This window comes from Aedes albopictus, chromosome 2 (genome assembly GCF_035046485.1).
Source record: "Aedes albopictus strain Foshan chromosome 2, AalbF5, whole genome shotgun sequence".
Classification (NCBI taxonomy): domain Eukaryota; kingdom Metazoa; phylum Arthropoda; class Insecta; order Diptera; family Culicidae; genus Aedes; species Aedes albopictus.
Window position 1 is genome coordinate 489,021,181 of NC_085137.1, and position 20,909 is coordinate 489,042,089.

General features: G+C 34.8%; 1 protein-coding gene and 1 long non-coding RNA gene across 5 annotated transcripts in view; both read right to left on the reverse strand.

Annotated features, from left to right (window-relative positions):
• The window catches only part of LOC109423294 (rap guanine nucleotide exchange factor 4), a 957,479-nt gene that overhangs the window by 241,200 nt on the left and 695,370 nt on the right, over nucleotides 1–20,909 (reverse strand). The gene's annotated exons all lie outside the window — the stretch shown is intronic.
• Nucleotides 18,915–19,417, reverse strand: LOC134287467 (uncharacterized). The gene is made up of 3 exons (XR_009997323.1): nucleotides 19,215–19,417; nucleotides 19,034–19,144; nucleotides 18,915–18,978 (listed from the first exon to the last, which is right to left on the reverse strand). It is a non-coding gene; the product is annotated as an uncharacterized LOC134287467 (long non-coding RNA).

A 20,909-nucleotide genomic window follows, 5' to 3' on the forward strand; every position in this document is an offset into this window, starting at 1 on the left:
AATTACCATCTCAAAAATATATTTTTTTAAAATTTCCCACGATTTCAGACATAGTTTTTCCTGCTTTTCTTTATGAATTTTCTCAACAGTTAAAAATTTTGTGGAAAACTTTTTCCATTTCATATTTTTTTTGGATTCCTGAGAAAATTTGCTTTCATTTTCATTAAAACACTTTGTTTCTACGATGCTTCGTTCTTGAGTTATGATTTTTCAAAGAAAAGGCTTTTATGGCACATTTGGACATTTTTCAACAAAATTGGCCATAACTCAAAAACAAAAAAAAAGTGCATTCCAAAAATTTCAGCGATTAAAGCTTATGAAATAACCTTCTCAAAAATATTTTTTCGAAAATTTTCCACGAGTTCGGGCATAGTTTTTCCGGTTTTTCTTTACGAATTTTCTCGAACTCAAAGCGAAAAAAAGTGCATTCCAAAAGTTGCAGCGATTAAAGCTTTAAAATAACCTCCTCAAAAAAAAAAAAAAAAAAATCCGAAAATTTTTCACGAGTTCGGGCATAGTTTTTTCCGGCTTTTCTTTACGAATTTTCTCAACTGTGGAAAATTTTGTGGGAAACTTTTTCCAGTTCATATTTTTTTGGATTTCTGAGAAAATTTGCTTTCATTTTCTAAAAAAAAACTTTGTTTCTACGATGCTTCGTTCTTGAGTTATGAATTTTCAAAGTAAGTAGTGTCAGGGGAAAACAAAAAAATTCCACCTGAGTTTTCCGGGAAGGTAGGCGACCCTGAATTTTCCTCATTTTTTTTGTTCATATATCCATGAGCCCTGCCTGTGGAAAAAGTTTCATGAAAATCTGAGACCCTTCGGCCCAAACCCGTACGGTAATAAAAAAAATCCCCACTAGCATTTTTAGTTTCTGGAGAAATTCATAAAGAAATATCTGCACAAACTCCACTAGAAACTCCTGAAATATCTAAAAGAATTTCGTTAGATATTTTTAAAATAATTCCTGAAGAAATCCCTTGAAAGAATCCCTGGATGATTTTCTACAGAAATTTCTGGATTTATGGAAGAATATTTAGAGCAACCTCTGTGAATATACATAAAAACGTCATGAGAAAATCGCGAAGGAATTTCGGAAGAAATGTCTGGAGAAATTTTCGAACGAATTTCTGAAGGAATCCGTGCAGAAAGCCCAGGAGGAATTTCTGAGAAAATACAAAATCTCTGGAGGCATTCCTGATGGAATCACTAAAAAAAAACCTATAAGAATTTGTGGAGTAATTCCTGCAGAAATTTTTGGAAGAGTTTCGAAAAAAAAAATACCGCTGGAGAAAGTTAAAAAAGAGCCTCTGGAAGAATTTCCGAATGAATCCCTAGACAAATAAATGTTGAGAAGATTTCCTGAGACAATCTATGGAAGATACTGGAAAAACTTGTAATTAGAAAGCACAAAATGTAGCTAATTGACAAATTGAGAGATGAAATTTGTCAATTAGCAACATTTCGTGCTTTCTAATTACAAGTTTTTCCAGTATGGTATCTGGTAAAATGCCAGTAAAATGGACAATATGTGTCATTGTAATCTACTGAAAATTTTTTTTGGAGAAATGTCTGAAAAAATAGAAGAATATAGAACTCCTAGGAAAAGTTCTGACGAAACTGCTGGAGATATTTCTGGAAGAATCCTTAGGGTTTTTTTTAAGAATCCATGGAGCAATTTTCTAGAGGAATCTTTGGAGAAATATTTGGAGAATTCTCCAGAGTAACTTTTAACGAAATATCTGGAGCACATTGTTCAGGAATCACTATAACGTTGCCTGATAATCGAAAGAAAGAAATCGTTGGAAGATTTTTTTTTCAAAAGTTGGAGAAATTAAAAAAATCAAAATTTCTATCTTTTTGAAGAAATTTATGGAAGATACCCTAGCTCTTAGAGAAGTTTCCGGAGAATTCTCTAAAGAAGTTTATAAACGAAACTCTGGAGAATTTTCGAGAGAAAGCCATGGAGGAATTACTGAGGAAATCTGTGTTCGGTTTCCTAAGGCAACCCTTGTAGATACATATTTTTGGAATAATCTCTAGAGAAATTTCAGAACAAATAATTCTGGAGGAGTTTCTGAAAAATCCAAACCAAATTTTATAAAAGAATTCGTTGACGGATTTCCGGAGGGATTTCTTAAGAAAACTATGGAATTTCCGAAGCATTACCTAGAAGATTTTCTAAAAGAACCTCTCGTGACATTTTTGAAAATAATTCCCGGAGAATTTCCTAAAGGTATCAATGGAGTATTGATTTGGAGGAAACCCAAAGAAGATTTGATAAAGGAGTTCTTCAAGGAATCCCTCTAGAATTTTAATAAAGAATCTCTAGATGAATTTCTGAAAAACATTTTGGTGGGATGTTGAAAATATGGAAAATTTTGTCAAGGGATCTCAGGAAAATTTTCTGATGGAATTCTCAGAAGGATTTCTGAAAAAATCGCTGAAATTTTTTTAAAGAATCCCTAGAAGTTTTCTGCAGGAATCAATGAATGATTTTCTAAAAGAATCTCGGGGGAATTCTGAAGGTTTTTGTAAAGGAATCCAAAGAAGCTTTACTGAGGAAATATAAGGATTTTTTTTCTGAAGAAACTTATAGATAATTTACCTAAGTATCATTTGAGACATTTCTGAAGAAATTCCTGGAAGATTTTCTTGAAGAACCCCTGGAGAAATTTTTGAAGAAATGCCTGAAAGATTTTCAGATGGAATCCTTGGAAAAACTTCTGGTAGAGTTCTTAGATCAATTTCCCAGGATGCTCAGCAAGAATTCCCTAAGCGTTGTTTGAAAGATTATTTTAAAAACCTTAGGAAGATTTTCTAAAAGATTCTGAAGGATTTTTTGAAGGAATACCTGAATAAAATTCTGAGAAAGTGATGGGAGGAATGCATGGAAGAGTTGCTGAAGAAGTCCCAAACTTCACACACATTTTTTCGTACGTATGAGGGCGCAAAAAATAAAAAAAAAATAAAAAAGGTTACTTTTTTATACATAATGAGGAAAAAAAATATTTAAAAAATAAAACCTTTTAAGTAGGAGGAGAAATTCCCAATATTTTTTCTTGCTTCAGGCAATCCACTTAAACGTTTATTATCATAGTAATTTCATCATAGTTTCCATTAAAGACGAATTTGCGTTGTTATCACTTTTGTTTTCTGTGGAAATTCCTGAAAGAGTACCAGCAGAAACTTCTCGGGAAACTCCTGGTTGAATTCGTAGAATTTGGAGGGAGTCTGTATGGACATATCTCTGAAGGAATCCTTGAAGGGACACCTGCATAGACTTCCGTAAACAATCATTTAGCAAAATATTGAAAAATAACACTAGTTTACAAAATAAAACGAAAGTCGTGAACTTTTGCCAACGACCAAAATTTTTGAAGTACAATTTAGCGCTGATTTCGAAACCGCGCTTCAAAAAATTTTAAGTAGAGCAGTTTTTGAGTTTTTGCTCTATATTGAGTTTTACAATTTTTTAAAATATGGAATTTTCCCAAATTTAAATATCTTATGTTTTGTTCAACCAATTTCAAATCTTTTTCCATAAATCAAAAGCTGAATACAATACCATTCGATCATCTGAAAGCAGGTTTCGCGTCAGATTGATGAAATTCAAGATATTTGCGAGTTTTTGGGACGATCTCCTTAAATTTTAGCAAAATTTACAAAAATATATGAAGAAATGTATTTTTTTCAATAAGAAAAAAACAATCTAAAAATTCTTTCTCAACGTATATTTGACATATCATATGTAGGCGAGTTACAGTAAAAATTTCAGCTCAATCGGATAATTGATAACGGAGAATGAGATGTGTGAAGTGAGCGACTTTGCTTAAAAATAGAACAAAAATCGATTTCAAATCATCAACCTTGTATGGAAAGTCGAAAAAAATTCCGCTCTACTGTAATTTTTTTCCTTCACGTTTTCGAGCTCAGGGCATGATTCTACACCAAAAATGATCATCAGCTTACCGAGTTCAAAAATGCTGTAAACTAGTGTAAGCGGAGGAACTTCTAGAGAAATACTTCTGGAGAAATTTCTGAAAGAATCCGTAGAAAAATTTCTAAAGGTATTTTTGGAAAAAAAAATCTGGAGGAATTTACAATAAAATGCTAATCTTTCCTAGATGCATTCGTGCTGAAATCAATATAAGAAATCACGCAAGAATTTGTGAAGGAAGTACTGCAGGAGTTTCTGCAGTAAAAAAAGTTCCTGGAGACATTCATGGGAAATTTTTTGAAGGAGTTCATGAGCATAAAATACCTGTGCGAACTCCTGAAGGATTTTTTGTAAGAATTTCTGAAGAAACCTCTGAAGGAAGTAAATGAATAATTCTTGAAAGAATTTTTGATGCAATCCGTGGAGAAACTGCTGAAGCAATTCCTGCCCAAGTAACACACTGTTATATAAAAGTTACGACAGCGCAAGTTTTGGTTGTATAGAAGTTTATTTTACGTTATTTCAACACAATGTTAGAATGACGTAAAATAAACTTCTATACAACCAAAATTTGCGCTGTCGTAACTCTATTATAACATGTGTGTTGCTTGGGTGGTAGATTTGTCAAGGCAATCACTGAAAGACTTTCTGAAGAAATCCTTGGAGATATTTGTAAAGAAATTTTTAGGAGTATATCTACAGGAATCCTGGCAGGAAATTATTAAAAAATACCTGAAAGAATTTCAGAAAGGCTGTCTCAAGAACTTTCTAATAAGATCAATAAGATGGACAAGTTCGGAAAGTTTTTCAAAGGAATCCTTGGGAAAATTTGTAGAGGAATCAAGATGTATTCCTAAAGAAATCTCTGGATTTCTTTCTTCAGAAATTGCAGAAAGAACGAATGAAAAAAAAACTTCATAGGAAAAAAACCTTTGAAAAATTTAATAAAAGAATCTTTACAGAAATTTATAAAGAAATTCGCAGTTTCTAATTTTTTGAAGGAATCGCAGAGAAACTTCTAAAGGAACCTGTGAAACATTTTCCAAAATAATTCCTAAACAGGCCCGGATTTAAGGGGGGCCCTGGGGGCAAGTGCCCAGGGCCCCCCGATTGAGGCCCCTCCCCCCAAAGAATCCCGAAGCACTATATATATTTTGTTCATCGAACTTATATAAAATGCAGTTGTCCTGCAGTAGTTGTAATTGGGTTACCAAGAGTATCGAGATTATTTCATAATCTTAAATTTGACTTGAGAATAAATCGAAATCCTGAACTTCATGGTTTTCGGTGCACTGGCACTATTTTTAAAATGGATTTACAGTTTTTGTGGGATATTTTTTTTCGATATTAGCTGCCATTCAAAATCCATAAAACTGTTTTGTCAATTTATTCTAAAATGCAAAACAATTTTGTCCATCCAATTGAAATTAAAAAAAAACAACAACTAAACGATTCAATTGTTTCCCCATAGAGGTATACAATATTCAACAATTGGATAAAAAGATGTTTCTTGTTAATTTTGTACACGAGTTACTCTAAAACTTCTTGAATGTTTTATTGAGTTCTGTAGAACAATTTACACCGTGTCCAATAAGTTCTCATACAAAATACAAATTTAGAAAATATAATTTTATTTCACATCTGTGTTTCATATTTTCCAAGTGAATGCATGTATTGAAGGGCTACATAATACTGATTAAATAAAGCATACGATTTATAATAACTGTTGGGAATTGAGCGTTTGGGCGGTTCGGATCGCTTTTGAGCGAACTTCGTTTTTTAGTTTTGAAAGTTGCTAAAGGCTGTATAGTTTTATTAATATTCATTTCATGAAAAAACAAGTAATATCTACTTACATCGAGTCTAACCTCGCTCTTGTTCTCATCCCAACAAATCTTCTTGCTGTATATAAATCCTACAACCTTCAATGCATGATAATTAGTATAATTCAAGTAGTAGTTTAATAAGTTTTACTCACTATTCTTAAGGCAAACTTAGTTCAGTAAGTTCAGCATTTTAATTCACCATAGAATATAAGTTTTAATCCTATTTTAGATTGTAGTTTTAAGTAGAAAATTCAATTTTTATTACTCTTCTATAGAACGTGTTTCTGTTTTTCTCCTGTCCAAACAATACGTTGCATCTCCTTATTCTTTATCAAAGCCTTATGGCCACGAGAGTGTAAATGATCAACGCTAGGTAGTCCCACATAGCGGTCGTTGTGAGTCAATCGGGGCGTATCGCTCAGTGATTCCCAAGTCGGCAACAATAACGTTATTTTCTATTTATTTTTATACGCCTAGCAGTACACTCCCGTTTTCTGAAATCCTTTTGCTCCGGCACGCAAGAAAAATGTTCGAAAAGTTTTTCATCCTACGATAGCTAAATAGCGTCCATAGAGTTAAATTTTGAGTTTTTATCTCAAGTATTGTATCAAATAGATATACAAAGACTAAAACAATACAATTTTAGTGATGAAATGATAAGAAATTTACAAGTAAGCTTAATTTGACCTGATTTCCTTCAAAATAATCGCTATACAGATAAACATCATAGAACGTAAATTTTGTACCAAATTTACCACAATAGGGATAAAAGTACGTTTAAGAAGTGAGAATGTTGTGAATCAACAATATAAGATACAGCCATGCTTCTTTGAAACAACAAATCTTATTAAAATAGATAAATGGACATTTTTGTTTAATTCACGTTTTATTTTGTACAAAATAAAATGGCTTCGTACTACACCAATACAGAGTCTCAAATATTTTCTCCTCTGGTCATAGTTACTATTAGCAATGGTGAAGACAGGAACCAAATTTGTTTGAACTTTGAACCATTACTCATTGAAATGTGACGAAATACCAAACAAATGGCGTGCGTGCCAGCTGAAATAGACTTACGACACATAAGCGATCAGCAGAGCAGGATAAAGGACAGTTAATTCCAAAACATATGCTGCATTTGATCAGTGTTAGTTTGCCTTTCAATAAATAAATTTACTTTGAAAATCCTAATAACAGATGTGAAATGAATTCAATTTGATTTTGTATGAGAATTTATTGGACACGGTGTAAACGTTTCTTAACAAAACCAAAGATTACATTTTTTATAGAAAATTAAAAGATATTGGTGCAACAAGAGAAATGTCATTTCATTGATAGTTTAACAATTCAATCACTTGACAATGATTGTGCATGCTTCTGTTGATTATACGATTATATTCTGAAAACACCTGCTCAATACCCATCTGCCTCAGTTCGTTGAGGACAGATGTTTTTATGGGAAAGATATGATAATTATTCCAGGTGAACCTTAGGAAATTCAGGTCAATTTCGGAAACCTAGCTTCCAAAAACATCTCGGAGCAGTGGTTTTACATATCTATATTTTGGGTTTCACCGACGTTTTCGAGAATTTATTGCTACAGCTGCCCCCCAAAGACCTAACTTTTTTCAGTCTAAGTCTTGAAGTATTCGTAAAATATTGCAATTGCAAAAAAAAACGGTAAAATTTAAAAAATACGAATTACACAACATTGACAAAAAATTAATATATGGTTTACATCTATAAAATTTTGCTTTTGGGGGCCTACTCTCTAAAGTTTGCCCCGGGCCCCCCGAAGCCTAAATCCGGCACTGTTCCTGAAGCAATTTCTGAAACAGTTTATGGAGCCATTTCTGAGGAAATTCATTGTAGGTTTTCTTGCAGAACACTTGGAGAATTTTTTGAAAAAATCTTCAAAAAAATCCTGAAGAAATTCATGAAAAAACTCATGGTGGAATTTCTTAAACAATCCAAAGAATATTCTCTAAAACGAACCCTGGGGCAATCCCAGAAAAAAATCCATAAAATATGTCAAAGCAGTTTTTGGTGCAGAAAATAGAGGAATCTTGAGCGTAATTTCCCAAGCAATCTCTATAAAAAATCTGCAAAAATCCTAAAGGAGTTTCTGAAGGAATTCATGTAAACATTTCTAAAGAAATCCAAGCAATAAGTTTTGTCTAAAGATTCCAACGAGAAACTTCTGAAAAAAATCTTTAGAGTATTTAAAAAAAAAAACTCAAGTGAAATTAACCCTCTAATACCCAAATTTTTGATTTTGATCTAAATATCATTTTTCGTCATCTAAAATCGATTTAAACCTGTTTTGGAAGATGATCCTTTTTAATTCTCAATTTCGTGAATTTCAGTTTTTGATTTTTCTAATTTTTATTTTTGAACATCCCCACGCTTTTATATTTTTCCTGGAAGCCAATTTGGGAAACGGATTTTTTTGAGATGAAAACATTTTGAGATTTTATGATTATTGTTGAAACATTATTATTTTAATTTTTTTTCACAGAAAATTTTGTTTTCCGTGTAATTTTAAGGAAAATAATTTTTGAGTGTATTCGATTCCCTTAAACTATTAAACAAGGATAGAATGATTTGGGAAAATTTTAAAATATGTTAATTGTAGCGATTCAATACAAAATAAACAATGACTTCTAAAAGGTGACTAAAACATCAATTTTTCAATGATCTTTAAAAAATGTAAATACGCTTTAAAATACACCAAACACCATTTTGATATACAGAACAGTCCTAAATATCAGCCAAAAATATAAAAAAATTGATTTTCCACGAAACAAAAATTACAAAAATGCTCAAACTATACCCCGTCTAAAGGCGGGATTGGGTATTAGAGGGTTAAAAAAAATACAAAGTGATTTACTAAGTAATACAGGTTATCCGGAAATCAGGAAAAGTAATCTCTGGAGGATTTACTAAAGGCAACAATTTTGGTAGAAATCCAATGAGTATTTAACCCTCGAGCGATCGCGCTGTTGTATTTTGTACAACACGTTGAAAAAATCCCGCTGTGTGTACTCAGCATTAGCGCGGTGCTGACGCAGGTAGTCACCCGCGCGAGTTAAGGAAGGTTAATAAAAAAAGTTCTAGGAGAAAGTTTTCGTCACTTCAGGAGTTTCCGAAAGAATTTAAATCCCTTGGAGACGATTTTGTGCAAGATTCCCTGAAGATTTTTTTTAGAGGAATCTCTGGATGTTTTTCATTAGGAATCCCTAAAAGAATTTCTTTAACCTTCACATACCCGCACCTTGACATCTCATTTTCACAATGCTGGCATTTCGTCAATTTTCAGTCGATTTTTTTGAAGTCGCCCTCAATCGATCATAATTTGGTGCTAGTTTATTATACTCAAGTGGACATGCAATATCCGGAACCATTCCGGAGATATTCCGGATTGTACTGGGGTCAGGGTGGGTGCCAAAATGGCAAAAAGTGATTATTTCGTGGGTTATTGTATTTGAATCATCAATTTTCAGCGTAATTTTTGTTGCGAGCAATGAAACACAACTGCAATAACCAGATTTGTATAAGTTGACCGATCCGGACCACCGTGACAGGTTCCGCGAGGGCCTCATTGGGGACACTTTTGGTTTTCAACCAAAACATGTCATGCGACGTATCAAACTTCATGATTTCGAGAGAATGAGACAGAAAAGTTACACTGAAGTATGTATCAACTGATATGGCCGCTCCGGAACACCTGAAACAGGTTCCACGGGGGCCTCATTGGTGACACTTCTGTTTTTCAACCAAAACAAGTCGTGCGACGTATCAAACTTCCTGATTTCGAGAGAATGAGACAGAAAAGGTAGACTGAAGTATGTATCAACTGATATGGCCGATCCGGAACACCTGGAACAGGTTCCGCGGGGGCCTCATTCGGGACACTTATGTTTTTCAGCCAAAACAAGTCGTACGACGTATCAAACTTCCTGATTTGGAGAGAATGAGACAGAAAAAGTAGACTGAAGTATGTATCAACTCATATGGCCGCTCCGGAACACCTGGAACAGGTTCCGCGGGGGCCTCATTCGGTATCAGTAGGTCGGCTCTAGAGGCACGTTCTCCTCCATTCGGGAAATTTGTGCCATCAATGAGACAGAAAAGGAAGACTGAATGATTTCAAATGAATAAGCCAGAAATGATAGACTAAAGCCTGTATCACCTAATATGACCACCCGGAACATCTTGCACAGGTTTTCCGGGGCCTCATTGGAGACACTTCTTGTTTTCAATCAAAACATGTCGTGTGCCGTACCAAACTTCATGATTTAGAATGAATGAGCCAAAAATGATAGACTTAAGTCTGTGTCAACTAATATGGCCACCTCGGCATATCTAGCACAGGTTCCGCGGTGGCGTCATTGATGACACTTCTGGTTTACAATCAAAACCTGCCGTGCAACATATCAAACTTCATGATTTCGAATGAATAAGCTAGAAAAGATAAAACTATGTAGACTCGACTCGGTATCGACTTGAAGGGGCGCTCTAGAAAACTTCCCATAGGTTCCTTTTAAATTTAGATTAAGCAATCCACAAAACGTACACAAGCTGTATATTTTCTGAAAAATCGGCATATGTTTGAAAAAAAAATAAAAGGTCAGATGTTTATTTCCAAAAATACTTTTTATACTTATAATATGAGTTGATACATACTTCAGTCTACTTCTGTCTCATTCTCCCGAAATCATGAAGTTTGATACGTCGCACGACTTGTTTTGGTTGGAAAAACAGTAGTGTCCCCAATGAGGCCCCCGCGGAACCTGTTCCAGGTGTTCCGGAGCGGCCATATGAGTTGATACATACTTCAGTCTACTTTTTCTGTCTCATTCTCTCGAAATCTGGAAGTTTGATACGTCTCACGACTTTTTTTTTTTACTTATTCTTTTATTTGGGAGGCTCGGGCGCCACATGGGCATAACTGAGCCGAAATCTTTTGTTTTTACATTGATTTTACATTTTACAATTTATTACTGCCTTAATACTATGTTAGTTTGGGAAGCCGAAGTACTCGCGGCTGTTTCGAGGTTAAGGGTCGCACGACTTGTTTGGGTTGAAAAACAGAAGTGTCCCCAATGAGGCCCCCACGGAACCTGTTCCAGGTGTTCCGGAGCGGCCATATGAGTTGATACATACTTCAGTCTACTTTTTCTGTCTCATTCTCTCGAAATCTGGAAGTTTGATACGTCGCACGACTTGTTTGGGTTGGAAAAACAGTAGTGTCCCCAATGAGGCCCCCGCGGAACCTGTTCCAGGTATTCCGAAGCGGCCATATGAGTTGATACATACTTCAGTCTACTTTTTCTGTCTCATTCTTTCGAAATCTGGAAGTTTGATACGTCGCACGGCTTGTTTTGGTTGGAAAAACAGTAGTGTCCCCAATGAGGCCCCCGCGGAACCTGTTCCAGGTGTTCCGGAGCGGCCATATGAGTTGATACATACTTCAGTCTACTTTTTCTGTCTCATTCTTTCGAAATCTGGAAGTTTGATACGTCGCACGACTTGTTTTGGTTGGAAAAACAGTAGTGTCCCCAATGAGGCCCCCGCGGAACCTGTTCCAGGTATTCCGGAGCGGCCATATGAGTTGATACATACTTCAGTCTACTTTTTCTGTCTCATTCTCTCGAAATCTGGAAGTTTGATACGTCGCACGACTTGTTTGGGTTGGAAAAACAGTAGTGTCCCCAATGAGGCCCCAGCGGAACCTGTTCCAGATATTCCGGAGCGGCCATATCAGTTGATACATACTTCAGTGTACCTTTTCTGTCTCATTCTCTCGAAATCGTGGAGTTTGATACGTCGCATGACATGTTTTGGTTGAAAACCAAAAGTGTCCCCAATGAGGCCCCCGCGGAACCTGTCACGGTGATCCGGATCGGTCAACTTATACAAATCTGGTTATTGCAGTTGTGTTTCATTGCTCGCAACAAAAATTACGCTGAAAATTGATGATTCAAATACAATAACCCACGAAATAATCACTTTTAGTCATTTTGACAACCCCCTGACCCCAGTACAATCCGGAATATCTCCGGAATGGTTCCGGATATTGCATGTCCACTTGAGTATAATAAACTAGCACCAAATTATGATCGATTGAGGGAGACTTCAAAAAAATCGACTGAAAATTGACGAAATGCCAGCATTTTGAAAATGAGATGTCAAGGTGCGGGTATGTGAAGGTTAAAAAAATTGGAACAAATTTCCAGCATATTGGGTTGGGTTTTACAAGAGACCTCTGGAAAATGTTTTGACGGTATTGTCAGAAGAATTTCTAAAGAAATCCCTGGAAGCATTAAAAATATCCCTAGAAATTTTTTTTTTAGAAATCGGTGCTGAGATTTATCAAGGATTTCAAGGAAGATTTTCAAAAAAAAACTTGTAGGGATTTCTGAACAATTTTTTGAAGAAATCTATGGAAGGGTTGCTGGGAAAATATATGGAACGTTTTATAAAGAAATCCTTGCAGAAAGTGCTGGAGTGATCGCTAGAGTTTTCCCGGAGAAAACTCTAGAGGACTTTCTGAAGGATTTCATGGGAGAACTTCTGAAGCAATACATCGATGATTTTCCCAAAGGATTTTTTGATAAAATTCAGAAGGAATTCGTGGAAGGTTTTTAGAAAGAATCTTTAAAGAAAATTGGCAAGAAATCCCCGGAAGATTTTTAGATGAAATGCTTTAAGAAATTTTAAAACGAATTCTTAGATCAGTGTTTGAAGAAATCCCTGTGAAATTTTATGAATGCCAATCTTGAACAATTTCTGAAATAATTCCTACAGGATTTCATAAAAGAATCCATTGAGAAATTTCTGAAGAAATCCATTGAAGGTTTTGTAAAAGATTTCATCGGGTAATTGCAGCAGAAATTTCAAGACAAATGCCTGAATTTCTGAAAACTCCGAATATTTAGGAAACTTTTTGAAAAATGTATATGCTTTTGTATGCTTGCTTCTGTGCATATCAATTGGAAAATTTCTAAATGAAGCCCAGGAAGAATTTCCGATGTCATTATTTTAAGATAAAAAGTCTTCGAAGAAAATCCCTGAATAATTTCTGAACATATAAAAATAGAGATTCATGGAAGAAATTCTGACAAAGTAACACAAAATTAATATCAAAGGTTTTATGTAGATGGCGATCTGATTTCAGTGAGATTTATCCATTTTTTCCTCTCGGGTACATTTTCTACTGAGTTACCCATACAAAAATGTTCCAATATGGTTTGAAATCATGCTCGACATCCAAACAAACTAAATCACCCAAACTTAACGCTTCGCAAAGTATAATACGATAATATCCCGGCAGCGCCATTATTACTGAAATCGAAATAATTTCCTGCCATAGTAAATTCGCTTCCTTTTCTCTGGAACCCTTCCCACCTAACGTCGTCCACAATCGGCACCCAATTCGCACGTTCGAGATATTGTTTCAAACATTTAATTACCAGCTGCTGTGGCGGGTGGTTGGGTGGAAATATTTTCGATTCGAAAGCTGTTGGTTACGTGAAGCGAAGCACTACCGACTACCGAAGGTTTCACCACCGATGCGGAAATTGGATTTCAAGTGGGTTTTGGAAATTTTGTACCGCATTAAGGGTTTGTGTCTGGATTCCATTCCTGCTGGTAGTATTTTGGGCGTTCGGATTCATGTAATCCTCTTATTAGAATTATGACCAAAATGAGATCAGTGCCCTAAGCCGAAGCAGTAAATGTGCGGGTAGGGTGGGGCTAATTTTTTAAAATCTCTCCGGGATATGATTTCCCAAGTGGAAAATGATCTACTGGTCGAAATAAGTGAGCTGTGCAAAAATGAGTGATGTCGGTTAATATTTAGGGGTGGCGCAAAGGGTTTAGTGGAATTTATGGTTTTCGAGATAATTAAAAAACGACCTATTTAGTATCCAACCCCAAAAATACTAAAATATCACAACCCTAATAATATTTATTATGCACTAAATTTCTATTGATATGATGAATAAAATGCAGCTAAATTTCAAAATTCTGTAAAACAGAAAATGGCTACCAGAAAAATTGACTTAAACGAAGAAGATGTAATTTCTGTTTGAAATGCATGTGAAATTAAGTGAGAGTTTCCCATGCCTGCACCCAAAAGTCCTCAACGTATAGTGTGAAAATTTTGAAGCCAAAATGCATCCCGCGCCTGCTGCATCTCTAAAATATCCGCCTTGCAGGAAATCATTTCCAGAAACACCATTGCTTCAAATTCGAAATTTGCTTCGATTCGACCGTCAATACGATATGAACACGATGCGATGGGCGACGATGTGCACCATCGCCATGAAAGTCTGGCGGTGCAAATAGAATTAACGCGTCAGGTGCACAATTTTGCACGGTGTTGAGGGTAAATTTAGTCGACGTGATGTTACAAACACACGGTTTGCCATTACTGTATTTGGCCTGAAAACGCGCTGAGTGAAGATGCACGGAGAGAATAATGTGAAGGTGGAACTTTCTTGAAAAAAAAATGTAATTTCTATTTTTCTTATAGTATTTTGTACTCAGAAATGAAATAATTAGAAAATTATGGTTAATTCCTTTCGAAATTTCATCATTTCCTACTAGAACACACATATTTTCAGATTTAATTTCTTCCTGTGTACCAATAAGCACTGAAACCGAACCACACGGGAAATAGCTGCCATTACTGGCAATACGGGTGGATGCTGTTGCTTCCGCTGACTTGCAATTTTCCTGATGGGTTTGGAAAATTCAGTTTTGTTTCCCCTTCGATGGGCATACAGTAGTGGAGAGAGTGGGAGTTTTCCTGCATCGAATGCTGCTGCATAAATTGAGCTTGCCATTCCATCGGTGGTGCATTGCTGTTTCTGCTACTACTGTTGGTTGTCGATCGGTGAAGGCATCGAAGCGGCAACGATGCACTCACTTTTCGTGCACTGTTATTCGCAAATAGGGTTGTTGGTACTTTGCACGCTGCCAGTTTATTAAGTTATCCTGGAACAAAGGTGTGTCAGAATTAAAGGGAAAAAATAAAAAAAAAACGAATCGAGTTCGATCCAGCTTTTTTGTTTTCAAAATTTATAAACATTACTTGTCATTTTTGAAAAAAAATTCTTGTAAAATCGCTGGAGCCTGGTTTGACATTTTTCCGAAGGAATTTTTTAACCGTGGTTTGGTATTTTCTGCCAGGTTCGTCGAAGCATTTATTTTGAATCTCTGAAAATTTCCAGGAGAAATTTTAAGATTATTTTTGGGGAACTCCATAGAGAAACTTTTGACCGAAAACCTGTAGACAATATTTTGGGTTAAATGTGTTTGAATATGTAGAAGTAACCAATTTAGAAAAAATATTTGCTAAGACTCACTCAAAGTGCAAATTTTCGGTAATACCAATCCGTGTGGTCAATTATGAATTTCAAATAACTCAACGTACATATGTATAGATGGATAAATTATTGGTTAAATTGGGAAAAATCCACAGCTCAGGTGAGATTTGAACTCACGACCCTTATTCGCTAGACAAGTGCTTTACCAACTAAGCTACCGAGCCAATTAATGACCCGGCAACTTAGTTGTCATAAGGTTCAATTCTAATCTCATCGATCTATATCATCTTACCCTAAACCGCAAATGTAACCATCTCTGTTGTACATATGTACGAAGAGCGAAAGCGATTTGTTTATTGTTTGAAACTGTTTGCCTACCGTACAGGCACCGCTCCCCCAACCACTTGTAGAGGAAGAACAATTGCTACCTGGAAGGCGATCAAACACGTCGTTCGCATTCTGTTCGATACGACGGATAACTACGTAGAGGTAGATGCTCGAAAACGACTCACTCAAAGTGCAAATTTTCGGTAATACCAATCCGTGTGGTCAAGATGGGGGAGATGATATAGATCGATGAGATTAGAATTGAACCTTATGACAACTAAGTTACCGGGTCATTAATTGGCTCGGTAGCTTAGTTGGTAAAGCACTTGTCTAGCGAATAAGGGTCGTGTGTTCAAATCTCACCTGAGCTGTGGATTTTTTCCCAATTTAACCAATAGTTTACCCATCTGTAAATATGTACGTTGAGTTATTTGAAATTCATATTTGCTAAGGTTTATAACGAAATTCTCAAGTGAAGTCTTGGAAAAATATCTGACAGACTCTTAAGAGGTTACAGGTACATATACCTCGATTTAGTGGACTCTCTATTATATAGACCCCATGTACTTCGATTTTATGTATATTTTTTGAATGGTAAAATTTTTAATATCCACTAAGTTTAAAACTTGCAGTTTGTTTCAGCAGGGGTTTTCAGCCTTTTGACACGCAGAGCACTGTATATCAAAAAAATGTTTTGTGGAGCACCCAAAATAGCGCCAAAGCATACCTCATGACATACAGGGGATAGACAAAATGATCGGGACTGGCAAAATTTTCAATTTCCAAAAAATGTTCATCTAGTTGTAACTTTTCGAAAAGTTTATCAAATACTCATTCTCAAATTTTCACTGTGAGTAGTTTGACTAGCTGTGTATCAGTGGTCAAAGTTTGAAAAAGATCGGGCTATTCTGCACGAAGTTATAAGGAGTCTAGGAAAAGGTATAATTAACCGATAGCCAACGTTGAGCTGTTGTATCTCCGGATTCAATGAACCGAATGCAATTAAATTTTGACCATTTATGACTTATATAATGAGCTTTGAAAAACTTTTGACTTAACTTAAAATTCTTCACATGGAAGAAAATTCTAACGATTAGATAATTTTTTCTAATAAAACAACAATTTATTCGAAACTTCAACATCGTTTCAAAATTCTAGATGCTTATTATAGTTCACATAAATTTCCTCTAATTGACTTGAATATAAATATGTTTTGAAGAAAAGTAATAAAATTGACAACAATAAATTAAAAAAGTAATGGGATGCATATATGATATTTAATGAAACTCAACATATAAATGTGAAAAAGATGTATAAATTATTAGTGAAATTCCGAAAAAATCCACAGCTCAAGTGAGATTTGAACTCACGACCCTTATTCGCTAGACAAGTGCTTTTCCAACTAAGCTACTGAGCCAATTAATGACACGGCATTTTAGTTGCCATAAGTTAATTCAAATCTCAACGATCATGTTTCATCCTGTTTTCACATATATATATATATATGTTGAGTTTCATTAAATATCATAAATTGACCACACGGATTGGTATACCGAAGACTTTACCCTTAAGTCATTTCGAGCTTCTACCTCTTCTGTAGTAATGTGTCGTAAATGAAAGAGTGCAAACGACAAGTTTGATGGCCTACCAGGTTTCATTCGTTCCTCCTCATCAAATGGATGGAGAAGAGACGCCTGTAAGATAGGCAACAGGCTCAACACTAAAAATAAATTGCTCTCGCTCTTCATATACATATGATCATAAGAGATGGATATATTTGCGGTGCAAGTTAAGGGAAAGATGAAACATGATCGTTGAGATTTGAATTACCTTATGACAACTAAAATGCCGTGTCATTAATTGTCTCGGTAGCTTAGTTGGAAAAGCACTTGTCTAACGAATAAGGGTCGTGAGTTCAAATCTCACCTGAGCTGTGGATTTTTTCGGAATTTCACTAATAACACTAGTTTACAGCATTTTTGAACTCGGTAAGCTGATGATCATTTTTGGTGTAGAATCATGCCCTGAGTTCGAAAACGCGAAGGAAAAAAATTACAGTAGAGCGGAAATTTTTTCGACTTTCCATACAAGGTTGACGATTTGAAATCGATTTTTGTTCTATTTTTAAGTAACGTCACTCACTTCACACATCTCATTCTGCGTAATCAATACTCCGATTGAGCTGATTTTTTTACTGTAACTCGCCTTCATATGATATGTCAAATAAACGTTGAGAAAGAACTTTAAGATTGTTTTTTTCTTATTGAAAAAAATACATTTCTTCATATATTTTTAGAAATTTGGCTAAAATTTATGGAGATCGTCCCTAAAACTCGCCAATATCTTGAATTTCATCAATCTGACGCAAAACCTGCATTCCGATGATCGAATGGTATTGTATTCAGCTTTTAAATTACGGAAAAAGATTGGACATTGTTTGAACAAAACGCAAGGTATTTGAATTTTAGTAAATTCCATTTTTTTTAAAAGTTGTATAACTCGATATTGAGCTAAAACACAAAAACTGCTCTACTTTGATTTTTTTGAAGCACGGTTTCGAAATCAGTGCTAAATTGTACTTCACAAATTTTGGTCGTTGACAGAAGTTCACGACTTTCGTTTTATTTTGTAAACTAGTGTAATTTATCCATCTTTTTCACACACATATATATATATATATATATATATATATATATATATATATATATATATATATATATATATATATATATTGCAGTTTCATTAAATATCATAAATTGACCACACGGATTGGTATACCGAAGACTTTACCCTTAAGTCAATGGGATGCATATTAAAAATAGACTAATTTACTAAAAAGTTATAAAATAAATTAAATCGCTATAACTTTTACTCTTGCTAAACATTTCAAGTGAGGCCAAACGATTTCCAGATATCATTATATAAGTCATAAATGGTCAAACTTTCATTGCATTCGGTTCATTGAATCCGAAGATATAACAACTCTAAGTTGGCTATCGTATAGTTATAGCTTTTTCTAGAACATAATATAATTTCGTGCAGAAAGGCCCGATTTTTTTTCCAAATTTTGACTACTGCTACACAAGTAGTTGATCAACTTACAGTGACAGTTTGAGAATATTTGATGCACTTTTCGGAAAGTTACAGCTAGTTGAACACAATTTGGAAAGTGAAAATTTTGCCTGTCTTGATCCCAGTACGCAGGGTCAAATATTTGTCCAAAAAGGAACCAATGCTTAAACAAAACATCTTGTTTGACTCGATCGAATTTTCATTAGTGTCAAACAGCTTTGTTGGATCTTTAGTTCATTCCTTGTCAAATATTTCACCCTGTGTACTTGAGACATTATTTTAATATTGTTCGGATCAAATGGGGCAAACAATTTTTGCGAATCGGTCGTTTATTTTGGCAGATCAAACTGTAATTTAAATATTCAGTTTTCGTTAATTATTCATATACAATTACTATAATTTAGGCCAACTTACAATTTTAAGTTTGCTTCTCTCCTGTTAATGCCTTCCTTCCAACAAGATATCGTTGTCGCAGTTCCTAATTTCAATTCAAATTAAAATATTTTCGTTTAAACTAAATCCACTCTACTTACAATTCTACAGGTACTACTTTGTCCCTTCCTTAATAGAGTTCGTGGGTGTTGTTCGCCGTCCAACGTTAACCGTCCGCGTAAGCTGAGTCACAACTGTAACTTCACCGGACCCTGTTCAATGAAATAGCACATCGATCATCTCCACTGTTTTCACTCATTCAATTACTCCCTTTTTACTTACGGGCTTTTGCAAATTGTAATCTTTTGACCAATTGCGTCACCTCGGTTAAATTCTTTGCACTAAAACCTGGCTCAAACACTCTTCAACTTGGCTACATTTACCACAATCCTACTCTTCACTTGCAATTCAATATAATCTCAATCTGCAGTTAATTCTACTTCTTCTATTTGTTTTTATTTACAATTTGTTGACATCTTTCCTTCCCTCTTACTCCTGTCATTTCATCTGTCATTTCCATTCTGAACCCTGTCAACCGACACTTACCTTTGCCTCATCGTCCAAAGCATACCGTGTGGTAACCGGCTCCCGCGCAGTGCTGCCAGAACAAATATATTTACCTGAATCTTATACTTTCTTTTCTTACTTATTTTTTATTAATATTTCTCGCTTTGTCGATGGTCAGTATGAGCGGAGTACATCCCTGATAAAAAATATCATAAAAATACAATAAATTTTATTGTTACAACACCATTTTTTCGAAAAATATTCACCATTATACGTATTGTAATTTACACAGCACACTCACCATCACCCTTATTGTTCTATACCATTCGTCGAATGGTAAATGGCACTTTTACAATAAAAAATGGTGGTCGTTATGTATCTTAACCATAAAATTTTGAGAAAATTTTCATACACTTTTTCGCGAAAAACAATAAAATGTATTGTGTTTTTATGAGACATTTTTAGGGCAATTTTCAAAAGAAAACAATATATCTTAATGTTTTTTCATTGTTCTTACAATACAAATACAATTAATTGAATGGCGTCAAATGAATCGTTGTTACAATAAAAATACAATAATATTTGTTGTTATTTGTAAGCAGTTTTCGCTTTTGAAAATCCATAGAATTTATATTTCTCGCTAACATTTATATCCAGCATTCACGAGCACTAACGGCCTCCAGAATGATATGCACATTTTATGATAAGAATCAAACACTCTGATGTCTGTCTGGTAAGTATTGCTTGGCAGCTGTTGATAAGATCTTTTCAAATAACTGCCAAATATCACAAGTCAGACCTCAGGTCGTATGATCCATACCATAAATCGTTCACAATTCATGTGGCCATTAGTATCTGTAAATGCTGGAGAAAAATGTTACCGAGAAATATGAATTCTTTGGTTTTTCAAAGGCGAAATCTGTTTACATAACAACAAATATTATTGCATGTTTATTTTATCATCGGTTCAATTGACCCCATTAAACAAATTGTATTTGTATTGTTATCAATGGTAGTTTACTATTTACTAGATTCCTTAAATTTATTGGAAAACATTAGAAAAATCATTGTTCATCTTTTTCTTGTCGTAACATCCTCACTTGGCTAAAACCTGCTTTTCAGCTAGTTTTCTATAAGTACTTCCTCAGTTATTCATTGAGAACTCCCTCTGCCAACACGGCTTGACGTCTGTCAGTCGTTGAAGTTTTAGCGAATAATATTCGATAACCGAAACATCTACTGTACTCAAATTTAAAACGAAAACCAAAAAAAATATGTCAAGTGATTTTGTATTTGATTATACAAACATGATCCAAGCAACAATAATATTTATTGTTATTTATATGTTACGAATTGTTTTCAAGTGCAATTGAGAAATAAACACTTTTTTAATAAAAAGTCCATGAGAACTTTGCAGGCACTTTTGCAACTATTTAAAAACAACTTAAATCAATTTTTACTTATATGTAG